Consider the following 21,515-nt stretch of genomic DNA (forward strand, 5'->3'; position numbering starts at 1 on the left):
CTCAGGCGCCCTCCAGAGAGGGACGGGCTCAGGCGCCCCTCAGAGAGGGACGGGCTCAGGCGCCCCTCAGAGAGGGACGGGCTCAGGCGCCCCTCAGAGAGGGACGGGCTCAGACGCCTCTCAGAGAGGGACGGGCTCAGGCGCCCTCAGAGAGGGACGGGCTCAGGCGCCCTCCAGAGAGGGACGGGCTCAGGCGCCCTCCAGAGAGGGACGGGCTCAGGCGCCCCTCAGAGAGGGACAGACTCAGGCGCCCTCCAGAGAGGGATGGGCTCAGGCGCCCTCCAGAGAGGGACGGGCTCAGGCGCCCTTCAGAGAGGGACGGGCTCAGGCGCCCTCCAGAGAGGGACGGGCTCAGGCGCCCTTCAGAGAGGGACGGGCTCAGGCGCCCCTCAGAGAGGGACGGGCTCAGGCGCCCCTCAGAGAGGGACGGGCTCAGGCGCCCTTCAGAGAGGGACGGGCTCAGGCGCCCTTCAGAGAGGGACGGGCTCAGGCGCCCCTCAGAGAGGGACGGGCTCAGACGCCCTTCAGAGAGGGACGGGCTCAGGCGCCCTTCAGAGAGGGACGGGCTCAGGCGCCCCTCAGAGAGGGACGGGCTCAGGCGCCCCTCAGAGAGGGACGGGCTCAGGCGCCCTCAGAGAGGGACGGGCTCAGGCGCCCTTCAGAGAGGGACGGGCTCATGGGAGCACAGCCCAGGAGACTGAAGGCACTTAAAGTAGGGGAGCGCCTGCGTGTGTGTCTCGAGGACCCTGAGGGACATGCTTCCTCTAACCCACTCTTCCCTCTCCTGGGGCCCCCCACGCGGGGCAGCTGCTCCTGGTCACCTGGAGATGCTCGCCCTGTCCCTGCAGCTGCAGGACACAGCGGTGGCCTCCAGCAGGGGTCCGTTCGGGTCAAGAGGCCAGTGACAAATGAACCTCGTGCCCACCCTCCTTTCCTCTCGAGTGCAGACTGGAGCCAACACCACTTCCTCGCACAACCCCAGGGGGCACCATTCACAAAGGGTCCGCGGGAAGGGTCCCACCCGGAAGGGAGGGGGCGGGGGCGGAGAAAGCGGGCAGGTCAGGCAGGCGCTGGGGAGAGAAAGGCTGGGATGTTACAAACGTGTCCTCGTTTTCATGCAAGTGGGAGCACAGGAGCCTGGTCACCGGATGCAGGAGGATTTTTATCTCATCACTAAGTGGGGCGCAGGGGACTGCAGCGGGCTCCTGTGCAGACGGCAGGAGATCCTGGAGGCCTCAGTGTCCTTGTTCCAGCTTTCACCGTCCTCTGCACGGCCCTCGTGGCGTGTGGCGCGGGAATGAGTTCCTGAGCAGCAGCCTCTGGACGTGCGGGGCCCCGGGGAGAGGAGGGCGAGGACAGCCGGGCAGGTACGCGCTCACAGGCGCCCAGCAGTTCACGGGGCAGGTCCCTGGGCCAGCTGGGGCTGAGGAGGCCCGGGATCCGCACGAAGTAAGGCCTTGCGGGGCAGTCCACAGGGAGAAAGGACTCCCCCCAACCGTCCCCCACCCCCCGCCCCCCACCCCCCGGCCAGTGAAAAACCGCCCTCCCAGCCGCCTGAGCTGGTTGTGCTCGCATGAGGCCGGACAGTCCACGGACCACCGGTGGCAGAAAGGAAACCATGGGCTCCATCTTATAAAATAATGTCTTACCATTTCCACCGGCTCATCTCTGTGTGTCCAGAAAGGGCCTGGATTCCCCAGCGCTGCAAGTGAGCCAAGCAGACCAAACCCTGGGTCACAAGGTCACGTGTAGCGAGGGAGGCCGACACACCCTGTGAACGTGCTGGTGGCCAGGTTGTGACTCTGAGGTTCTGGGCACGACGGGGATCGGCCAGGAGGGTTTGCACAGGAGAAAGTCCAGCCTGGCGGGGTCGGTCCAGCCGCAGCCACGGACTCCACACACCCGCGAGCACCGTAGACAGGGAAGACGGACATCCTGGGTCCCTCCTGTGACTTCCTGTTGAAGGAGCTCCATCCTCCGAGGACAGGGGAGGCCCCGGATGGGGGCCTAAGGGAAAGAGGGCCCGCTGGGGGCAGAGATGTGCCCTAAGCTTTCTCCATCAGGAGTAGTAGGTTCCAGAAGCCCGTGTGGGTGGCGTGGTTATGTGAGCGTGCACCTCCCTAACTGCACTGGGTCCTCACCCTGAACGGGCTCGGGCGGCCCAGGTTGCCCTGCCGACCGTGAAATGGACAGGTTTTCTGGGCAGGTGGGCCAGGGGATCCGCCTGACTGTGCAGAGAATAGGCTGCATTTTTCTAGGAGCCCCCAAAGGAATGGCTTTTGGGGGATTCCAGGAACATGGCTGCAAAGCCGGGGGTCGGGGCGGGGGGAGACGAGGTACCAGCTTCGGCTGGGGTGGGGGTGAGGGAAGGGCAGGACTCCCAGGAGACGCAGCTCAGGGCAGAGAACCGCGTGGTAACAGTGACCACCATGGGCCTCCAACCCCGCCGTGACTCCTCCCCGCCACAGTCCTCCACGCAGCAACATTTATGCGAATCGCCCGCTAACTTACTGCGGAGGCCGATGATAAAGTCGATTATCACGTTAACACGTTCAACATATCTGGCCAACACCACACTACCTGGGTAGTTTCTCTCTCAATTACCTCCCGCACGGCCGGGGACTCCATTCCCATTAACAGGAGCTCTGGGCCCGCAGAGTGGAGCGGACGCGTAATTGAAGCATTTGTGCAAATAGTGCATGAAAGCAGAATTGGTTAGCTCAGCCAAGTGAGCTCAGAATGGAAACGAATTCTCATTTTCTGAAAACTTGTCAAGTGTCTAATTAAACACATCCCCTGGAATTGTTTGCAAAAAATAACTGATATTTTAAAAAAACACAAAAAACGGGTGAGAATCTAAATCTGATATCTCAGAGAGACGCAAAAAGCATGCCCCCCGAGCCCCCTGGAGAAGGCCGGACACGCCGTTCAGACCAATGTCAGAGGGCCCTGCTTCCAGGAACCCTTCCAGTGCCTCCCCAGTCACCGCCACGCTCCCTGGAGATCCGTGCTGTGACCCACGACCCTCCGTCTTCTCAGCCTGTTAGCGCCTGGCCATGTGGCGGGGGAATGAGAGGCATTGGTCAAGAAGAAGAAACCTGCCAAGTAGAAGCGTAGTGCTCAGTAATGGCTGGCTGGCACGGTGGGAAGAGGGCTGGTCCCTCCTCTGCAGGGACTGTCCCACAGTCGGGGCAAGGCTGGCGAGGCAGGAGGCAGCAGCGGGTGGGGAGAGAGCGCCACCGTGAGGTCAGGCCGGGCCCTGTCTTTAGGGTCCTGCCCGAGGCCAGAAAGCGAGCCACATGCCCTTCCCTAAGCCATCTCTTCTGGAAGCACAGACTCACCTCTTCGGCTTAAAGACAGAGAACGGGGCCTGGGATGGGGCCCTGCTGCCTTCAAAGGAGCCTCGTGGGTCAGGACGGAGGAGAGAAGCCAGCGTGGCAGTGGGGAGGCCTGGACACTGGTCCCCACCTGCACCAGCAAGTCACCCTGGGCAAGTCACTGTCCCCACCCCATGTGTGTGTGTGTCCGGGGGAGACCACCCCTGGGGTCCTTCCTGCTCTGGGCAGCCATGGCTGTGAGCAGTGCCCACGGGAGGCATCTGTCACCATCACATGGGCTCCACTTACAGTGAAGAATAAGACAGACGCCCCTGGTGCCGTACGCCGGGGCACAGTGCCAGGTGCAAGGGGGTGCTTATGAATATTTACTGCTCTTCATGCTATTTTTAAAATTAAATTTTATGCTCTTTCCCGCAGAAAGCATACATTACTTTTATAATCATGAAACAACATAATTTTTAAAATTCATTCATTAGGCACAAGACTAGTGACTTCTCTTAAACTTAATTAGTAGCTCTATTAGCCACAATTTACCAACAAAACTACATGAATATGCGGTAGCTGCTCTGTGTGCACACGGAAGGCGCGCAGCCGCCGCCGTAAAGAAGCTTTTCAGACTCCCACGGCGGCCCCCCATCTCCCCTCTCCCCCACTCCTTGGGTGCCACGCTCCACCCGTGGCTGGAGTCCGCAGTGAATCCGGAGGGCACTGGTGCCCAAGGAGGGGCAGTGGGCAGCTGGGATTCGTGGCAAGGAAAGCCCACCAGCTTCTATTTCTGCATCAGCCTCTGACTCAGCAGCATCCGTGCGTCCCCACAGGCTACCTCCGCTTCCTGTTGGAGGAAGGTTCCAGCGAGTGGGCGAGGCGAGCGATGACAGCAAAGGCCTGCAGGTAGGCCGTCCCCACTCTCACACCCTCCCCCCCAAATAAAGCCCCAGCTCGGGGCTCACTGCCTTCAGGGACAGAAGGCTCCTGAGACCCCCAGGCCCCCGGCCCCCCAGTGGCCCAGGTGCCAGAGCCAGGCCAGGAACCTACTCGTGACCTCACTGAGGACCCCCAGAGAGTGGGATGAGAAAAAAATTCTTCAAGTCCACCCACCCCCGTGTAACGGTTCCTTTCCGATCCCACGGCGAGTGTCGCTATGGAGGAAGTCCCAGTGTTGGTCCGCACGCCGACCACACCACGCTTACAGTTTTGAACGGAAATGCTGGCGACACCAGCTGCCGGCCCCTGTGCCCATTTCGGGGGACCTAGGCGCCCCCTCCTAGTTTAAATGCTGTGGAGACAAGCTGCTGTCGTGCATTTATTTCACATTACAGATCAGCTCCGCGGTTATTGGGAGTTTCTGGTGAAAAAAAATGTGATTAGAAATGAGAGAGCACTGCATTCCGCAGGAAGTACCGTGTGTTCTCCACGGCCTGCTGAGGTGACTAATGGGCCACGTGTCACTTAGCCGTCATGTTACCTAATGACATGCTGACTTCAGTAAACTGTTTTTGCAAATACGATCCTGTAATTGGAGCATCTGTCTTGCTCATTATTTGGCAAATGTGCCAATTTAGCACCAGTCACATGAAATTGGGGGAATTTGGCTAATCACAAGTTAACAGATGCTTGTCCGGTCCCAGGCAGCCTTGATTTTAACAGACACATGCCCCTCCGCTCCCGAAGCGCTAACTGGCATCTCTCCACACCCATTCAGAGCCGTAAAGGTGAGAGAATGACAACGTTATCACCGCCAGCCTCCATCCTGCGGCTGTCATTAATTTCAGCGAAAGCCCATTGACTTTGACAGCAGCTGCTCCCACCCCCCCCGCCCGACACAGACACATGCAAGAGGGTCTCCATCTCGAGATGTTAAGAAAACACCCTTGAACAGCATTAAGCTCATTCTGATGTTTTAAAAACCCATGTGAAGCCCGGCCGGCGTGGCTCAGTGGCTGAGTGTCGACCTATGAACCAGGAGGTCATGGTTTGATTCCTGGTCAGGGCACATGCCTGGGTTACGGGCTCCATCCCCAGTGTGGGGCGTGCAGGAGGCAGCCGATCCATGATTCTTTCTCATCATTGATGTTTCTATCTCTCTCTCCTTCTCTCTTCCTCCCTGAAATCAATAAAAATATATTTAAAAAATAAAATAAAAATCCATGGGAAGATTATCTGAGCCAATATGAAAACAAAATTTCTTAATTCCCTTTAAGTAACCATGGGAACCCAAAAATGGGGAAAAAGAACAGCCCACACCTACTTCTACCATAGAACCAAGGAGGCATTTAGTGAAAAGACCGCAGGCTTCGGGGGCCCCGGAGCATCCGGCAGGAGCCCTGGGTCCCACCCCAGAGGGCGGCGGAGAGAACAAGTGAGAGACTCCGGCTGCCAAGCCCAGTTCACGGGAGGCTGCCAACACGTGGGCATCATTTTTATCATTCATGTTACTTACGAGGCAAGCATTTCTCAAAAGGAGAATGTCAATGGCACATTAAGAAGTGACATGAGTGTCGACCAGACATGCCACCTTCCGCGTTCAAACATTAGAAAGACAAACGACCTTAGTGGCCACCTCTCCCCCGAAGACAGGGGCGGACAGTGTGCCTGAGAAGTGGGTGGCTCACACCTGAAAGGGTGTCCCTCTGTCCCCGAGACCACCCATCAGGTCTCCAGCAGCAGAAGAAAGCCCCGTGTTAGGAGCCATGCCCTCGGCGTGCCCACCAGGCAGGGGAATGGGATGGGAGTGAACCCCAAAACACAGCAGCCACACAGAGAGCCCCAGGCCTGCCCTGCAGGATGTGGGATCCTGCCGGCTGCATGAAGGACACGTCTGGGGCTGGGCTGTCCCCAGGCCTGTGGTCTCGGTTGCCTTCTCACTGAGCATTTTGAGAGATCGATGCCCAAACACACCATCCCGGTGAGGCATGGTTTCAGACTTCTGCACACATCTCGGCTGAGTTTCCCGAGAGTCCTGGGAAGGGCCCCGTTAGGTTCCCACGGGTACCCGTTTATAAAGGAAACCAAACCATTTCCACCGTCCCAAAGCTGGCTTTCCACCCAGTAACTCACAGGCTTGAATAAGTAAAGCACTGATTTAAAAAAAAAAAAAAAAAAGGTTAACACAATCTTTTCTATATAAACTAGAGGCCCGATGCACGAAGATTCGTGCAGAATGGGCCTTCCTTCCCCTGGCTGCCGGCACCACTTCTGCTCCGGTGCTCCCCTCCGGAGCTACCTTCCCACCTTCCCACGCTGCCCAGAGGCCCGGAGGGGCTGGGGCAATGCGGAACGTCTGCATCGTCGCCTTCCCACCAGCAACGGACTGGGGTGCCTGTGCCCCCACCACCTGGACAACAGAGTGGAGAGTTCATTTCTGTTACCATGGTTGTCGATCAGTTAAGTGTAGCTTAATGTTTCAGTCTCGGTGTCGTTTTAATTTTAATTTGTTTTATTGAAAGGGCGAAATCTTTTCATGTTCTGAGGCGACAATGAGTCCTCCACCTGTGGCTGAGCGTTGACTAGTTGTGGCGATGGGGTCTTGGACTGCAAAATCTCTCCCGCTCAGGCAGGTCACAGCTGGTAGCACTAAAACATATGTCCTTTGTCATGTTAATGGAGTGACTGCCAAGAGCTGTTTTCTTCAGCGTTTGTAACAGGACGGGTGGTTACGTTTTGTAAGAGACTTCTTCATTACCTAAGGAGAACGCCGTGTGCTCCCCTCGGACCTATTAACATACGTTGTACTGTGTTCGTGGCTTCTCTAAGAGTAAAGCAAAAAAAGCATTTACGAGCACAGAGAAAACTCCCACTTAATGTGGAGTATCATTTCCTGAAGATGGCCTGAGACTCCGCTTATTTCTGCCTTTGTTTTCTCCTCACTTGTGGCTTCTTTGGGGTGGGTTTGTGGTTCCGTTTCTTTTTGAGAAAGAAAATTAATTCATTTCTTCCCATTATTTTACTACAGGCCCAATGCACTCAATTCGTGCAAGAGTAGGCCTTCCTTCCCCCGGCTACCGGCACCGGCTTCCCTCTGGCACCCGGGACCCGGGCTTCATCCGGAAGGTCGTCTGGAAGGACGCCTGGTCTAATTAGCACAGTGTGCTTTTATTATTATAGATTTTTACTTATAGAGATATTTAAGGTTTAGGTTTTCCTGTGATGGTGGTTTTAAGTACACACCACCGGTTCTGATATGCTGTGTTTTCATTGTCAGTACTTTTCATGAATTCCGTAATTCTGGCTTGTAGTCTCCCCTCCTTCAAGAGTTAGGAGGGTTGTAAAGTTTTAATGGGAGGGCCTTTATTTATTTATTTATTTTTAGAGCCTTTTTTTAAAGTCCTCAACCGAGATTATGCTTTTTATTGATTTTAGAGAGAGAGGAAAGGGGAGAGGGCGAACTATCAATGTGAGAGAAACATCAATCATTTGCCTCCTGTACTCACCCCAACTGGGGATCAAACCCACAACGTGGACATGTGCCCTGACCAGGAAATGAACCTGTGGCCTTTTGGTGTCCAGGATGATGCTCCAGCCAACTGAGCCACCCGGCCAGGGCAGGCCCTTTTTATTTTATTAATACTTTCAACTTTTATTACATTGTGATCAAAGAGTGTTCTTTATAACATTCAGACTCTGTGGAACTTAATATTGTTATCTTCGTGACCTCATAAGCGGTCCATTTTTGTTACTATTTCAAATGCATTGCATAAGAATGTGTGTCGACAATTACCAGGGTGTAAATGACAACATATCCAGACGCCCACCTTATGAATGATGTCTTTTAGGTCCTCTCCGTTCTAAGCCATGCTGAGCCTTTTACCTCGGACTGAGTGATGTCTCAAAGCCCTTCTTCTCTATGTATGCCTCCTTGAAACTCTTAATAGTTTTTGCCTCTTAGAGTGAGTCCCTTGGCTATCTGGTATATGAACATTGTAATTATTATAACTGTGTTGTGAACTGTGGCTTTTAGCAATCAGATGTGTCCTTCCTTGTTAGGTTCAATGGTTGTGTTTGGAACCCGCCGAGGGCTGCCGGGAGCATCGCTACCCCGACGTCCTTTGGATCTGTTAGTGCTTCTTCGTCTTCCCCCGGAACCCGGGCTAGGGGTGTGGCTCCTGCATGTCGCACACAGTCGAGGTTTCTTCCTGCAGCGAACTGAAAATCACATTCCCTTTCACTGTGACTTAGAGCCGCTCACCTGCACCAGGAAGGCTGATATGTTCGATTCAAAGCCTCTAATATTATTTCTTAACAGCCTCATTGAGGCCTGATTGACACGTCATAAAATCCACCCACTGCAAGTGTAAAATTCAATCATTTTTAAGCAAATTTACGCAGCAGTGCAGTCAACACCACCCTCCAATTCTAGAACATTTTCATCACCCCTGGCCCCCAAAACAACCTCATGTCCCCCACAAGTCGCTCCCTAGTCCCATCCTCAGGACAGGCAGCTACTAATCTGTTTGCTGTGTCCGTAGACTTCATATTGCAAGTAAGCGGGGCTCTGCAATCCGTGGGGTTCTTCCGGCTTCTTTCACCTGGAATACTGATTTTGAGGTTCTTCCATGTTGCAGCAACACCCGTGCTCCCTCCTCTTCATCTACGAATAACGTGCCATTGAGTGGCTGGAACTCATGTCTCTGATCTGTTCGCCGGGTGATGGAAATAGGCGTCATTTCTACTTTCAGGCTATTATGTGTAAAGCTGCCGTAAACATTCGTGTGCAGGACTTTGTGTGGGCATGTCTTTGCTTGTCTTTTATTTTTTATTTATTTTTTTTTTTAATATATTTTATTAATTTTTTATAGAGAGGAAGGGAGAGGGATAGAGAGTTAGAAACATCGATGAGAGAGAAACATCGATCAGCTGCCTCCTGCACACTCCCTACTGGGGATGTGCCCGCAACCAAGGTACATGCCCTTGACCGGAATCGAACCTGGGACCCTTCAGTCCACAGGCTGACGCTCTTTCCACCGAGCCAAACTGGTTAGGGCTTTGCTTGTCTTTTAAACAACCGCCAAACCATTTTCCAAAGCTCCGGCATCCCCCGCGTGGGGTTTCCCGGGCCCCTGCACCCTTGGCGGTGTGTGTGTGGTTCGAGTTTGCCTTTCACTGATAGCCAATGGCATTCATCACCTTTGTATGTGCTTGTTGGCCATTCGTATATCTACTTCGGAGAAATTATTCAAGCCTTTTGCCCATTTTTAATTGACGAGATTTTTGTTATTTTTGAGTTGTAAGAATTCTTTGTCTCCTCCAGAGGCAAAACTTTTCTCAAACGTATAACTTGCCAATCATTTCTTCTACTTTGTGGATTATCTTTTAATTTTCTTAATGGTATGTTTTGAAGTACTAAAGGTTCTAATTTTAATAAAGTCCAATGTATCTTTTTGTTTCTTCCATGGGTGATGCGTGTGGTGTTTTATCTAAGAAATCTTTGCTTAATCCAAGCTCGTAAAGACCTTTTGCTTAAAGTTTTCTTTTAGAATTCTGTAGGTTCAGATCTGACATTCATATCTGTGATCCATTCTGAGCTGATTTTGGTGAAGGGGGTGACGAAGGGGTCAAATGTGTCTTCGTGCCTGTGAAGATCCAATTAATTGTCCCAGCACCACCTGTTGAATTAGCTCATTATTTGAAATCATAATTATTGTGTATATTATATTTGTTGTTTTGTTGTTTAACTGATGTGTTTTCATTGCTTTTTATTTTTTTTATTTATTTTGGTATTTATGACAGTTTATATTCTTGTGCCAAAGATTACGTTTCTACTTATACCTGTTTAAGTGATCTTATTCTAATATTTGTACATACACATTTTCACAATTTGTTTGTTTTTAAGGTATCTTACTTTCCACTTATTGCCCATACAACAATCAATGAGCTTATTTTACTTTTTTTTCTCCTTTATCCTTCCAACTTATTTACTTTACACACACACACACACACACACACACACACACACACACGTGCACAGAGAGGGAGAGAGGGGGACATTGTTTTACTTTTAGATCCACAACTATTAAATACAGGTATTAAGCATATTAAATATTTACCAACAGTCTGTTCTGAACCCTTCCAGTCATCTCTCTCAGGGGGATAAAGTCTATGTTCTAGTACATTCCTCAACAAAGGCTCCTGAATATTTAAAGCTGTTTATAAAAGAACTATGACACCTGAAAAACAGCCTGACCAGGTGTGAAACCTCTGGCTCACATTTTCTTTCTGAGCCCTTTGAAAACTCTGCTCCATTGTTCCTCTGCTTTCCACGATTTTGAGAAGTTGAGTAATTGTTTGTCCTTGTAAGCTGTTTATCTAGCAGTTCTACTAGGGCATGGATTGGAGTTAATTCTTATAAGTCAGACTCCTCTGGTACCCAGGGGCCTTTTCAATATGTACAGTCAAGTATTCTTTAATTACTGGAAGTGTTTTCTTAGATTATGGTTTTAACTATTGGCTCTGTCTCATTATTTTGTTTATATGTAAATTATATGTAAATTGAATTGTCTTTGCCTGTGTTCCATTTCAACTGCTTTCTCTTTGATGTCTTTTACTTCTTTTTCCTTGTCAGTGCTTTGTTTTCCTATGTTTTCAATGCATCTTATTATATGTTCATTCTAATCTATTCCTCTTGGATGTCTTGTCATTTGATCTTCATTGCTGATATGATTTTGTCTCTTTCCTTCCCTGAGTTCAATTCTAATTTATCTTCTCTTTTTTTTTGGCGGGGGGGGGGGTGTCCATTTATGCTCTTGATTGTTTTTAACTTTACTTTCAATGCTGACACTATTACAGATGTCCCCCATTTCCTCCACCCTTTGCCCTGCTCCACCCAGGCCCCACCCCCCTCCCTCTGGCCGTCACCTCACTGCTCTCTGTGTCCATGGGTTATGCACATATGGCCTTTGGCTAATCCCTTCACCTTCTTTCAGCCAGTCCCCCCTCCCCTCCGACAGATGAAAGATACTCAGTAGAGAAGCCAGCTCTGCATTATTGTGTTACAAAAATCTTCTCCCAGCCAGCTTGCCTTTTACTCTCTTGACCGTCTTCTCCAATGAGCAGAGGTTTTTCATTTTAACAACCTAATTTCTAAAACTTGTCCAGTCGTATGGGAACATTTAAATATTTCACCTTTGATATGATGGTGTATGTGAGGTTTTTTTTAAAACCCCTTTTATAGATTAAATTGTGTACTGTTACTTCCTTTTTTCTAAGACTTTTAATCAAATGGTTTTGACCCATCTATTAAAATATCACAAGTTTTCTCTTTTGCTCTGATAATATGCTGAAGTACATTGCTTAACTTTCACATGTTAACTCAATCTTGTATTTCAAAACATACACCTACTTTTATGCATTCCTAGACTCTGTTTGCTAGTATTTTATTTAGGACTAGAGGCCTGGTGCACAAATTCGTGCACAGGTGGGGTCCAGCCAGCCGGCCTTGCCCCTGATCAGGGTGGGGGAGGCCAATTGGGGGTGGGGCCGACCAGGGGCAGGGGCCCCAGGCAGTTCATGGGCCGGCCTGCTCCTGGTAGAACTCCCAGTCGAGGGGACAATTTGCATATTACCCTTTTATTATACTAGAGGCCCGGTGCACGAAATTTGTGCACGGAGGGGGGGTTCTCAGCCCGGCCTGCACCCTCTCCAATCTGGGACCCCTCAGGGGATGTCCGACTGACGGTTTAGGCCCGATCCCACAAGGACCCCACAGGGACGCTGTATTGGTTGACTGGGAAACGCACACGTTTTTGGAAAACCATGGACTCTAGAGCAATAAGGTAGATGGTAGCACGTGGTTAACGAACTTGAACTATGAACTTGACAGAGAAAAAGAACCAGAACCGGGGAGAGAAAGTGTTTGCTGAGCAGCCTCTAACCAGAACAGTAAAAACTCACATTAAGAAGAAGGATCCTTTGCTAAACATACTGAAACTCTGAATTACAGAAACGCCACTGAAGAGTTCAATAGCTATCCTGCTAGGAGTAATAAAACCGCATTTGTCTGGTTTAAATCCAATATTCTCCCCGGGGGTGACACAAGCCCTTCTGGTTGCAAAGCAGCGTGCCTTTGGGGGCCAGGGTGAGCAGACTGCTCCTTTCATCCATTAACCAAGGAGAGAGGAGAACCCGCAGGAGGAGGGGGCGGACACAGCCCGCAGGACAGCTGGCGCGGCTGCCCCTCCTCGGCCAGCGAGGGGTCACCTCTGCCACCTGACAGGTGTCTGCCACCTCCTTCCTCCAACTCCCCTGCAGCAGCTGGCCTCCTGGTGGCAGGTCTGGACCGTCCCCTCCTCCCGCCCGGAACACAAACCTCAGCGCCGAGGAGCGTGAGCCGTGCCAGCAGGAACCGTGACAGCGCCCTCGACGCCTGCTCCCCAGCCTCCCGTCCAGGACACGACGGAAACCACGCAGGTGCCGAGAAGAAGGAAGAGCAGAGACTGGAGAACAGGACATCAGCTAGAAAACCATCCCCGTCACCTCGAAAATACCCTTTCACATCCCCTCAAAATGGTACCCACTGAGATTAAGTCAAGTCCAACATTTTTGCCAAAATGAACAATAGGGCGATGAGTTGTATGAAGTTTTCACGTACACAAAGCCCAGGCAGCCGATCGCCTTGACCGCCCTGGGCTACCCCAGCTCCCGGGACAGCGGTGTGCGTGGAGTCTCTGGGTCTGGAGAACTCGGAAAGGAGCCCCGCCAAGTCCTGGCCTCCCCTGCCCCCTCGCACGGGGCCAACTGCTGACCATACAAACGAGCCACCTTCAGGAAAGACCCAGAACCCGGGAGGAGGAGAGGGGAGCAGCCGGGCAGGAGCTCCCAGGGGCCCTGGTGGGCCTAGTCTGCACCGCTCTAGCCTGCGCCAGGGAGGACAGTCCCATGAACGTGGGAGCGCGTCCTCACAACAGCGCTGACCCCACAAATCATACCCCCTCCCCTGCCCATGGGGTGCCCTTGTGAACATCACCCCAGGATCTGACCAGAACTGGGCTCCTTGCTTTCTGAGCTTCCCCGGGGGTGAGGCCCCTGCTGGGCGGGGCAGGTAACAGGCAAGGCCAAGGGGCAGGCACTCCACGCCCTCGTGTCCCTCTGTCTCCAAGGATTGCTGCTGTGGGGGGGACGGCACCTCCAGGATGTGTGGCGGCCTACCCCGGGCACTCCCCGCACTGCCGCTAAGGAGCGAGGCGCTCTCGGCATTCTCCCTCCCGCACTCGCAGAGGTTTGGGCGACTACAAGCTTCTTGCCTTCACACAGAGCATTCAGAGAACAGCTAATGCCCCTTATCAGGTGAATTGTGGCTTCCGGAAAAGAGCCATACAGTAATTCACCTCTGCCTAGCCGTTCGGAGCCAGGAAAAGTACATATGAAATATGTATCGGGTATCTGTGAGGGCCGCTTCCTCCGACTAGATTTTTTAAATGATTTCTCCCTGAAGCATGAACAGAAATTTCACAAAATGCAAATGTCAGGACACCTGAACTCAATAAATTCCTTTCTATTATCCTAACCGTCCCCGCTGCCTTCCCTGAGCTTAGGCCGCAGTCTCGTCGAGAATTAACTAAAGTCAGAACCATCACCTGCTTAATGGGCGCTCTCGCCCCGGCAGGGAGCTCACGGGAAGCCTAATGTGCTATACACTGAAAGGAACTCTGACAAAAAGCAGCGTGCCTGTCACCGCTGCTAAATCTTCCCTGGGCAAAAACACGCCTTTGATAGGAAGAGGTGTTTCCCTCCTTCCCCCGAACGCGAGAAAGAGGAGAGAGGATCAACCCTGGTGCACGTCCAGAGGAGAGAGCTGCAGCGAGAAACCACGTGAGGATCAACCCGTTTCTGAGAGGCATTTCTCTCCGTGAGAAAAGATCCCGTTTTGCTCGAACCTTTCTGGACGTTTTGCCCGACGTAACGCTCATTTCCCAGGGACAAACGAAAGAACTGGGCCCTGGCCCGCCCACACTTCCCAGCGCCCGGCCTTGGCGAGGCAACGGGAGACGTGTGGGCATCAAAAGGCTGCTTCATCTGTCATGTTAGAAACCAAACAGGGGCAGAGGCTCCGGAGAGAAAGCACAGCTGACGGGCTCCATGAAGGTAACGGGGAGCCCCCAGATGCAGAGCGGCGGTTAGTGTCGGGGCTGCTTCATACGAGCAGGTGCGTCTGTCAGGACGGGCCAGGGTCTGACCCGGACACAGACCAGCTCAGCTCCTTGGCAACCGCGGGCCAGACGCCACTCTCGCTGACGCTGCCGGCCAGTGGGGTCGCCGAGCAGCAGGGTCGCCCACACCTCCCTGACCCCACTGGGAGGTGGTGGCACTTCTGCCACCCCATTGGTCAGACCTGGTCACATGGCCCAGCCTACTTGGAGGGACAGGAAACACGGTCCTCCTGGCCCCCGGCAGCGCGTCTTGTGATGTTGTGAGCACTGCAATGCCCCGTCTCGGCCCAGGGATGAGCCCTCAACACCCGACGCCCAGATGTGCAGTTCTCATCACCAGCCTCAGGGGAAGCTTTACTGAGCACCAGGCGACACCCACCCCACCCCACCCCAATATCCATAAACCCCCAATCTCTGGGGTGAATGAATGAATGAATGAATGAAAAACCCCACGAGGGCAACACTGCCTCAAAGGCAGCCGGGCCACTGGGCTGCCCGGCCCGCCAGACTGCCTTCAGTTGCCAACGCGCGCGCTCAGCCTGCGACGTGCTTGCCCGCCTGCTCCTGCGTCTGGCTCCTCCCCCAGGATGCCGGGTTCACCCGCCAGCCATGGCGGTCCCCATCCCGACACCTGCCTGGGCTTGGCTGTCATCCCGGCTCGCGTGGCCTCACAGCCTGGCTGCCCTGTCCTAACCAGATGCTGCCTGGGCAACCACGGCCGCTGAGCCAGGTCTCCACCTTGTCTGGCAGCTGCTTGCTCACAAATCTTGCCAACTAGTGGCCCTTACAGAGCTTCTGGAACCTTCTAAGAGCAAGCCTGCTATTTTCATGGCCGGTCCCCAGGGTGTATGAGGCCCAGGGTAAATGCACCGTGAATCACAGGTGCCCCCCGCCCCCCCTCCCCAGCGGTCCTAACGCCACCCTGCAGGCTCCTGTGCCGGCCTCCGGGTCCCCGCGGGGAATGTCCCATCTGCTCACACCTGTGCCTGCCACTTGGGCAGCCCACGCACAGGTGCCAGGACTAGCGGGGAGACGGACACACTTCCAACCTGCTGCCCACAGGCTGTGTGCCCCGTGGCCAAAGAATCTGCAGCCAGTTCAGGGCGCCGCGGACAGCACTGCCCCTGGGTCAGCACAGAGGGCTTCTGTCCCAGGCCCTCCAGCTCCCGCGGGCTCCGCCCTCTACCCTCTGCCTCACAAAGCGGGTGCAGGGTCCGTGGGGATCACCTTGGCCCCCACGCAGGTGGCCCAGCAGACACTGAAAATGAGGACTTTCGGCTTTGGGGTCTGGGTGTTTGGGGAGGGAATGACAGTAAAGGATTTTCTTTCTGCCTTGTGTCATTGACATGGACCACACACACACACACACACACACACACACCAGCAGCCTCCTTGTCCACTGTCTTAGGAAAAACCAGAGGCCAATCCCAGGTCTCACCGCTGCCCCGCCGGGCGTCCACCTGCCCCCACAGAGCAGACTTCTCCCTGAAACTGGCATGAACGGGTTCCCATTGGGAACACGGCCAGGCCCGGAATCGACCTTTTCTGCCGAGGTTGGAGGCACATTTCTTGGCTCCGGAGTCACTGCCGGGTCACAGAGGGCGGACGGTACGTCCGATCTCAGAGGAAAGAGCTCCTGTGGCCACGACTTCATTCCATGAAAGGAAACGCTTCCCAGAAAGCAGGGGCAGTCGTACCCGCTCCTCCTCTTTCCGGAGTAAACAAGACCCGCCGGCCCCTCGGGGGCCTGTCATTGAATCGGCACGGACCTCGTGTCGAGTTCTAGGTGTTGCTGGTATTTGACAACAAACTCTCACTAATACCGGAGTTTCAGCGACGATCAATGCCCACGGCTGAGCCGGGTGAGGGGGTCCCGGAGCCTCATTATCCGGAGCGAGGTGAGCGCTGCCCCGTTTGGTTAAGTTGGGTGGTTAAACTCGCTGCAGCTTCTGATCCTGACCTACTTAGGGAAAAGAATAGCAGGAGAGAGACACGCTGCTTATAAATATGAAGATTACGTCCCCAGAGAGTATGTCTGTAGCAAAGATGATGATTTTCTCGGTAAAAGAGTTTAGAGAGAGCATCAGAGCAATAGCAGCCATTCACCCAGCGCTCACCCTGCGGCAGGCGCGTGCTCACCGTGCTTTGCAAAACCCACCTCAATTCATCCTCATGAAAAGCCCATAGGCACTGGCATTCCCGCTTTACAGTAGGGGAAACCAAGGCAGGGCCAGGTGGAGCAGCTGCTCGAGGCGGCAGAGCCACGGCTGAGACTGGGGCCATGTGTCCTGATCACTCGCAGGCCCGGGTTGCTGACACCCTAAAATATTCCAGCCTGACCTCCTGCCACGCCTGGGGTCCTTGGCCTCCGAGAGCCCACAGCGACTGGAGGGCGGTTGCACCCAGAGCCAGCCGGGCACCCATGCCCCTGAAACCACAACACCAAGCGGGCGCAGTGTCTCCCCTCCTGGATCTGTGTCATGACCGGAGACATCGCAGCATCTTCCTGGAGCCAGCCCAAGGCTGGCACCTCGTTCTGGGTCCTTCCCTGGAACGCCCCCCGTGGGAAGTACCCCATCATGGCTCACGCACACATTGGTAACTCCTCCAAGACACGCACTCCCCTGAGAGCTGGACACACAGCCCGTCCCTGGACCATCTCGCCGTGTTCTAACTACCTGTCGCTTCAACGCCTTATGACACTGGTCCTTCTCAAGAGAGCGACTCATCCCTCTCGGTTAGGAGTCTCCAGAGCTTTGAACCGGCCTCACTGTTCGTGAGACACATTGGGCCAAAAGACCCCACGTGGCTAGGGCACACGGCCAATGCCGGGACATCAGTGACCCTCCCCGAATCTCTATAGCTCTACCCTGACCAAGGTCCTGAAGACAAAGACTCCCACGTCTTCCAGGTATGTCTGTCACATGTCATCCACTGACCAATCAGAGGTCACCCCTCTGCTATAACCCCTGGATGTTCTGATTGTTTCTACTGAGAAAACCCAGATACCAGGAAATCACCCCAGGACTACATCCACGAGAGTTCTCACCAGCCGCGGGTGCACCCGTGAGCCCAGCTCCCTTCCACGCACCCTGAGCCCCTGCCCACACCCACCCCAGCTCAGGACGGCCAGGGAAGCCCCAGGCAGGTTCAGGCCGCTCCGGGCCGGCCACGCGGGGGAGCAGAGCTCCGGCTGCACACCCACGGCCCCACCCCAGCTGTGGGGGGGTAGGAGGAGGAGGAGGCACTTGCCTCCCCAGAGTCACACACACACTCCGAGAGAACATTCCATACTGCTGACCCAGGAAAGCAGGCGCTTTAAATGGGTTTCTCCACTCACTGTGGCGGGTGTCTGCGCAGCTGCTGCGAAATCCTTGGGAGACGTGGGAGTGCTCTGCAAAATGAAAAACAAAATAACTTTATAGTTCGAGTGAGCCGCGATCATAAACAAACTGTAACGATGTAATATGTTTATTGGAAGCTGCATTTTCTGCATTTTCAGCACAGTCCTCTGGCCTTGGGGATCCGGCACGTGGTTCCAACAGCCAGCCAGCTGTCCCCGCCAGCAATGGGATGTTAATGGACTGACACCCTTGCCTGGCGTGACTGTGAGCCGTGCAATTTACTTTTACCCGACACATCCATAATACATGAAAGGGATTGTGTAACACGGCGGGTCTGCCTTCATCCCGACACCCGCGGCCACGGAAACTCCGATGGAGTCTAGATTCCCGCGGAAAGGGCTCAGGGGCTAAAACGTTGCCAATCGATTTTGAAAACCCTTCTCTCCTCTGGGTACTAACGAAGCCCTAATTCAAAAAGTCATTTTCTAAATGAATCTGCAGGAGACACTTCCCTCCATCTTTCCCTCCTTCGACCACAGATTGATTGTGGAGGGGGGCTGTCCACAGGCTGGCCGGGGACTATTGAGCCACTTGGGGGGGGGGTCCAGGCCCGAGTGTGTGCAGGTGGCGAGCGTGTGCCCTGCCAGCAACAAGGTCATTAGCAAGGCCCATCGTGAGCCAAAGCCCGAGGCCCCCTCCAAGTGCGGGAGAAGGGGCCCACTGCCCCACACCTGGCGGGCCGCACACAGGGGAGCCGCTCCCGGCGCGTCTGACCCGCGCGGCCACCGCCGAGTGTCTCGGAAATGGTTGATATTGGAGGAGACAAGCACTCAGTGACAGTGCCACATTCACCACAAAGCTGTCAGGTTCGGAATGCCCACTGATTGCTTCAGGCCGCAGCACACCCTCCGGCTGCCGCCCACAGCGTGCTAAGGGAAGGGACCACGGTTTCGTTGACAACGTTCCAGCATTTTCTGGTCAGAGGGCTGGCCACACCCAGAACTCCCTCCACGGGCCTCTCGTCTGACCTGTGGGGGAGGGGAGGGAAGTCTCTGAAAAACAGACCCCTCACCCCCACCCAGGACTGTGGGTGTCACACAGCTGCACAGGGCCAGGTGGGGTCCGGTACCCCAAGTCTAAGAATATAAATCTCTAATGAGGACCAGTGTGAATGCGTGTGCCCACCCTGTGCCCCTCCCTCCACTCCCCAGAGAGGACTGGCTCCCCAGGTTGGAATCAAACTGGAAAACGTTTCTTGTTTATCTCTGGGCTAGTTTTTACTCCTTCAGCTACAGGTAAAGGAATAGGCCTCAACTCTGCTTCTTGCAGAAATGGCCAAACAGGCACGAAAGGAGAGGAAATCATCTATTGATCCCCCAGGACTCAGCCCTCAGCATCTGGCCACGCCCAGGCCTCCCCACCCACCGCCACACCCTCTTCTCTCCTCCAGGATCAGGCCAGGGGTGGAGGGAGGGACATGCAGAGTTCCTGACCCTGGCACCTCATAAACAGTTACCGGTCATTATAATTCATAACTGTATTTTATCTGCACATTCCAGGGGAAGGAAGTGGCTCAAGGTGGTGGCCCAGCCTCTGCCCCTCGCCCCGTGGCCGCAGCCCTGCACACCGGGCGATGCCGCCGTCTCCTGCCCTGGGGACTCACGGCCCTGGGCTTCAGTGGAAGCTGAGAAACACAGCTGTCTGTGTTTAAACTCCAAGAGACACGTTCCTGAGGCCCCATGTCTTGGGTTTAGCAAGCACATGTCTGAGAAGCCCTTCCCTGAACACAGGAAGTCCCGGTCGTCGGACTGTTTTTAATTCTGCTTTTAACTCCCAGGGAAGCGCTCTGGGTCTCAGGGCCCCGGAGCACGCCCCTGCGGCCCGGGCGGCCCCTCGCCTGGCTTGCGGGCGTGTGCGCTCGCCTCCCGTGCATTCCTGCACCTGACTCAGGGCCTCTGGACGCAGCGCAGAGCAAAGGCGGCCGGGCTTCAAACACGGGAGTCACAAAAGGCCACACGCTAGGACGCTCCTAAGTGTCACCTGGGGTCCGCTCTGTCCAGCTCCCGTCCCGTTCTAACAGATCTGAGACGTCCTACCTGCGCTCAGGCCCTCGGAGCTGCCCTCGCAGACCAGCCGAGTCTGCAATGGAGGAGGGAGGTCCTCAGAGACCCTCACGGGCACTGCACAGGGTACCGCACCCTGGGGCCCTCCTGTGGGGACCAGACACACGCCCCCAGCCCCCAGGAGGCTGGTGGTGGAGCGGACAGTGGCTTCCCCTTTGACCATCAGAACTTGTGCTCTGGAGAGCGCACTGACCACCATCAACAGCAGACAAGTCAGAACCCTGATGTCCCATCCCTCCCGTGTCCAACACCCTCATGTCCTACCCCTCCCGTGTCCCACCCCTCCTGAGTCCCACACCCTCATGTTCCACCACCCCTCCCATGTCCAAGTCCTCCCGTGTCCCACCCCTCCCATGTCCCACCCTTCCAGTGTCCCACACCCTCATGTCCCCTCCCTCCCGACTCCCACACCCTAATGTCCCATCCCTCCCCTGTCCCACGCCCTCATGTCCCACGCCCCAGTGGTGCCCAGATAATAGGAGACACGGGCTCTCTCTCACGGGTGATGTCTAAACTCAGCAGGCAGTGGTTCGCTCCACGCCTCTCCTGCCCTCCTCCTCCAAGCTCACACCTGTCACCACGTGGCGTGTTCTCTGGGTGAGAGAACACTGTTGTCCTGGATTTGTTACCCTTAGAAGGTGGCTTCCCACGGGGTCCGCCCCGCACTGCCTCTCCAGCTATCTGCCACCACCATGCCTTCCGGGTGAAACAGCGCCCGGCAGGTGGCCCGATCCCCGGCAACTGAAACTCCCAGCCAACACTGGGGGCTCGGAATCACATGCTGACCTCATAATGGGGCCCTGCCTGGCCCTCAGCTGCCCCTTCAGCACAAGCTCATCTGGAGCAGCGTGTTCGATGAAATCGGCCTTCTCCCCGGGCCCGGGATCACCTCTGGGTCGGGACCCTGCCCCTCCACTCAATGACACGCTTTATAAAGCGACGGCGCAAGCTAACGCCGCGTGGTCATTTTATTCCCAACCCATCTTTCCAGCTTTCAGAGGCTGTTTAAAATTCCTTCAGCAGAGCCTCGGGCCAAACGTGAAATTTTTAGGAAAGTAAACAAGAAACGCCATTTCCATGTGGGAATTAGTGAGGAATGAGCAACTCGCAGCGTGGTCTCACAGCAAGGGCTCCGGTGGCTTTGGAAACGCCAGGAAATGCAGCGCGCTCACGTGGAGAAGACGCCTTTCTCCAGAGGAATCGCTGCTTGGAGGCTCAGGAGACGTGGCGCAGAGCAAGGGCCTCCTGCGCCAGGTGCCAGGCCTGGGGGGCAGGGGGTGCCTCAGCGAGATCCAGGGAGGAGGCAGGCCAGGCCCCATTAACCAGGCTGGGGGTGAGTGGCAAGCCCACTAAACACAGACCTGGGACTAAACACGTGTGGGACCCAGAGCTCCAGAGAGCACGTGTGTGCCGGCAGCTCGGATGATGGTAGAATCGCACTGAGAAGAGCTGCAGGTGCGGGAAGCGGGGGGTCCGGCCGTGCACGCCTCCTCATCTTTCCTCCTGGAGGAGCCATCCTACCTCCCTGCACATGAGCTGAGCTCCGTTCCCTGCTGAGGGGCAGGCGGC

At 54.8% G+C, this 21,515-nt stretch overlaps 1 long non-coding RNA gene across 1 annotated transcript in view; it reads right to left on the reverse strand.

The window, feature by feature from the left end:
• The window catches only part of LOC114232537 (uncharacterized), a 34,409-nt gene extending 15,561 nt beyond the window's left edge, over positions 1-18,848 (reverse strand). Inside the window, exons 1-2 of the long non-coding RNA XR_008558756.1 lie at positions 18,598-18,848; positions 17,820-17,873 (exon numbers count right to left, since the gene is read on the reverse strand). This is a non-coding gene — a long non-coding RNA (uncharacterized LOC114232537). The remainder of the gene's footprint in view (positions 1-17,819; positions 17,874-18,597) is intronic.
• Positions 18,849-21,515: the final 2,667 nt, after the last annotated feature.

The sequence above is a fragment of the Eptesicus fuscus genome, chromosome 17 (genome assembly GCF_027574615.1).
Source record: "Eptesicus fuscus isolate TK198812 chromosome 17, DD_ASM_mEF_20220401, whole genome shotgun sequence".
Lineage (NCBI taxonomy): Eukaryota > Metazoa > Chordata > Mammalia > Chiroptera > Vespertilionidae > Eptesicus > Eptesicus fuscus.